The sequence below is a fragment of the Rhinichthys klamathensis genome, unplaced genomic scaffold (genome assembly GCF_029890125.1).
Source record: "Rhinichthys klamathensis goyatoka isolate OS25496 unplaced genomic scaffold, OSU_Roscu_1.1 h1tg000196l_1, whole genome shotgun sequence".
Classification (NCBI taxonomy): Eukaryota; Metazoa; Chordata; class Actinopteri; order Cypriniformes; family Leuciscidae; genus Rhinichthys; species Rhinichthys klamathensis.
In genome coordinates, this window is record NW_026606722.1 from 7,917,651 (window position 1) to 7,921,183 (window position 3,533).

Consider the following 3,533-nt stretch of genomic DNA (forward strand, 5'->3'; position numbering starts at 1 on the left):
TCGTGCCCTGGATGTGCATCCCACAAATCTCCATCAACTGCAAGATGCTATCCTATCAATATGGGCCAACATTTCTAAAGAATGCTTTCAGCACCTTGTTGAATCAATGCCACGTAGAATTAAGGCAGTTCTGAAGGCGAAAGGGGGTCAAACACAGTATTAGTATGGTGTTCAATCCTTTAGGTGAGTGTATATGCAAAATTATGATTTATTTTCATTCTTTTGATGTTGGGGTGAAATATTACCTACAGAAATATGATTACAGTCAAACATACACATACACTACATACACACACACACATACAAAAAAATACACATGAGAGTAAAGCTGGAGTCCTGTGAAGGTTTGGATCAGTGATTCACAGATGATCTCCTGGTTTAATAAACTGAATGAAGAGATTATAGGGTTATTCAGTCATGGCACACTTTAGAAATGTCTGTAAGGTGGGACATTCCCCGACAGCTGACCCTGAACCAGACACAAGGGAGTCACATGGTTCACTTCCCATGATACAAGCAAATTAGTGTCTCAATCTCTCAATTCTTAATCCTGGTGAGAATTTATTTTACGTTGGTTTGTTAGATTGCTCTCCACAGAAAAAGATCCCATTTGGGTCAGATTGGTTTTCTTCTAAAGGACACAGCAAGTCAAAAATACTGAGGAAGAAAATATTTTTGTAGTGTATTAATAAGGAACAGCATCTGAGACGCAGTTAAACCTTGCCTGAAACATAACTGAGGACTCATGAGATATGAACGAGCAAACCCCGAGCTCCTCCTTTCAGCTCATGCTTTGCCTAATACGTCCATAACACGGATCCCGGGCGTCAGACTGTGATCACGGCTATTCTTGTGCGAAAGACTGACAGCAACCATTGGACCAAATTAATGAGGCGGGACTCTCATCACTTCTAATTAGAAACCACACTAAAAACTATTTTTGGCCTCTGTTCCTACGGGGAGAATTCAAGCCTCCCAGCCGGACAATATCACAGAACAAATATAGACCGACTCAGGGTCGAGTGTGTGACATTTTCTCATATTTGAATACATATTAAGCGTTATATATTACAAAATAGACTTTTTTCATGTTCTTAAAATGTAAGTGCAATTTATTTCTTTATTTTAGTATTTATTCATATTTTGAATTACCTATTATTTTTATATTTAATTTTAGTTTTAATATTTTTTTATGTGTTTTTTCCCCCATTTTTTTGTTAGTTTGTCTTAAAATGTTTCCATTGAGCTTTAATCTTTTGGTTTTTGTTTTAGTAATTTTAGTAGGCCTACATCATTTAATACATTTATTTCAGTTAGTATATAAATTATACAAGATTCAACTCATTTTTTAAAAGTCAGTTTAATGAAATTTAAGTTGAAACGACTTAAACATCCAAGTTGATTGTGTTGATTTTGCTCCATATATATATATATATATAGGCTACTTTTTTTAAAAGTCCTTTTTAAAAGTAACTTTTTTTCCAGTGATATATATATATATATATATATATATATATATATATATATATATATATATATATATATATATATAAAATATTATTTTACTTTTTAAATTCAAGGTTTTGACAAATCTAATATTCATCTAATATAAAATAATATCTAATAGTCATCTAATATTTATCACAATGCAACAAAATGTTAATGGTCCTAAAACAGGCCTATATATACGAATATATGCAAAACTTCTAGTACTTCAACTTCAACTTAATTTAGTTTTCAACTTTTCTAATTTGTTTTTAAGTTAAGTTTTTCATCTGATATTTGTGTTCTATTTTACTTCAGCTTCATTTCAAATACAGCAAAATGTTTTTTTAATAGTTTTATCTTTAGTTTTGAGTAACAATAACAGCTCTGACTCAGAGTAGATTTTAGAGCATTGCTATGCACATGCTTAAGTGTTGTGGCTGGTTGCCAGGGTGTTGCTATGCGATTGCTATGGTGTTTTTTTTAAATCATGTTGCTGGGTGGATACACAGAGTTATAGAGTTACAAATATACTTACAGTGATGCAACCATAGTCGAGCAACCATAAACACTAAATAAGTCATTCAGAATCGTTTCTTTTTTGTCGTTTATTTCCAAACCCCACATTACAAAATAACAGTGTTTTGAACTCTGACATTTAAAGAGAGCTCTTGGCTTACAGGAAGACACTTTACCAAAGCAGGTCATGCAAAAACATTGTGGAAGGCCTCCAGCGTCATAGCACCTTTGTGGGAAAAATAATAATAATAATATAAAAAAAAGAAAAAAAATGTTTTTTTGTTTTTTTTTAAGTCAGTGCAAAAATATAAACAATGCATAGAAATCCATTAGCAAATATGTGTACCGTCTGCGGCTGCAAAATGGGATGAGCGCAACCGGAGAGTTTTTGCCCTTTAAATCCTTGAGGCGGATTCAGATGCTCCGGGTCGATCGCACAAACACAGTGAGACACCAGTGACATGAAACCAGCGCTTCAACACAAACACACCTTTCGCATCAGCTGAACACCAAAGGAACAGAATCTGCACCTTTTACAAAATATACAGGAAAGCATAAAATATTACAAATGTGCTTTGCATTCGTTTTTTTTCATTCAACATGTTCATTCAATGATCTTGTTGAGTTATTGGAGACTGAAACTGCAGGAGGAAAGAAAGGGGAAAAGAAGGATGTTTTCTGAGATTTACACAGTGTCTGATCTACTGGTTTGAATGCAACCATGTTTATTTAGTTTATTTAGTTAGATTAACAAGTATGCTGGCTGGGCTTTTATAATTTATAATAATAATAATAATAATAATAAAGACTGCTTTCATTGATTCTGAGGATCTCTGGTAACTATTTCAAGTTAAGTCAATGTGTGTGTGAGTGTGAGAGTGTGTGTGTGTGTGCGCGCGTGTGTGTGTGTATATATATATATATATATATATATATATATATAGTTGTATATATAAAAAAGTTGTACTACTTCTAAAAGCAGCAATAAGCTATTTGTTAAGAAGTGCAAGAGGTTTGTGTAAAGCTGAAAAATTAAAACTGTATTTTTTAGAAAAGCCCATGAGTTTGACGGCTTGACAGGGTGCAGGTAAAGAAGAATGATGAACTGTTCTCGTGCATTTTGACATTTTTACAAGCCCAGAGTTTTGTTATTTCACAGCGTTTGAGTTGAGAAAATAATAAGGTACTGTCCAACACTGTCCCGCTTCAAAACCACACATAACTGTGATAAAAAAATCAACCTTTTGCCTTTTCTAGCACATTTAAACCTCACAGAAACATCCTTGCGCTACAGAGAATTTAAGAAGAGTTTAAAGCCGTTTAAAGTCACAGAATATGAGTTAAGGCACCGATAGAGGCACAATTCTTACTGACGGCTGACGTGTGTGTGTGTGTGTGTGTGTGTGTGTGTGTGTGTGTGTGTGTGTGTGCGCAAACATCAAGCGTTCGGATTTTACACCGTTCACAGTGAATCATCCAAGCCGAAAAACATACAAATACATACAAGCATAATATACTGTTCTCATGTG

General features: G+C 34.0%; 1 long non-coding RNA gene across 1 annotated transcript; it reads right to left on the minus strand.

Annotated features, from left to right (window-relative positions):
* Positions 1-2,075: 2,075 nt before the first annotated feature.
* On the minus strand, positions 2,076-2,482 carry LOC130096167 (uncharacterized). Its single transcript, XR_008808177.1, has 2 exons — positions 2,351-2,482; positions 2,076-2,230 (listed from the first exon to the last, which is right to left on the minus strand). It is a non-coding gene; the product is annotated as an uncharacterized LOC130096167 (long non-coding RNA).
* Between the last annotated feature and the right edge of the window lie 1,051 nt (positions 2,483-3,533).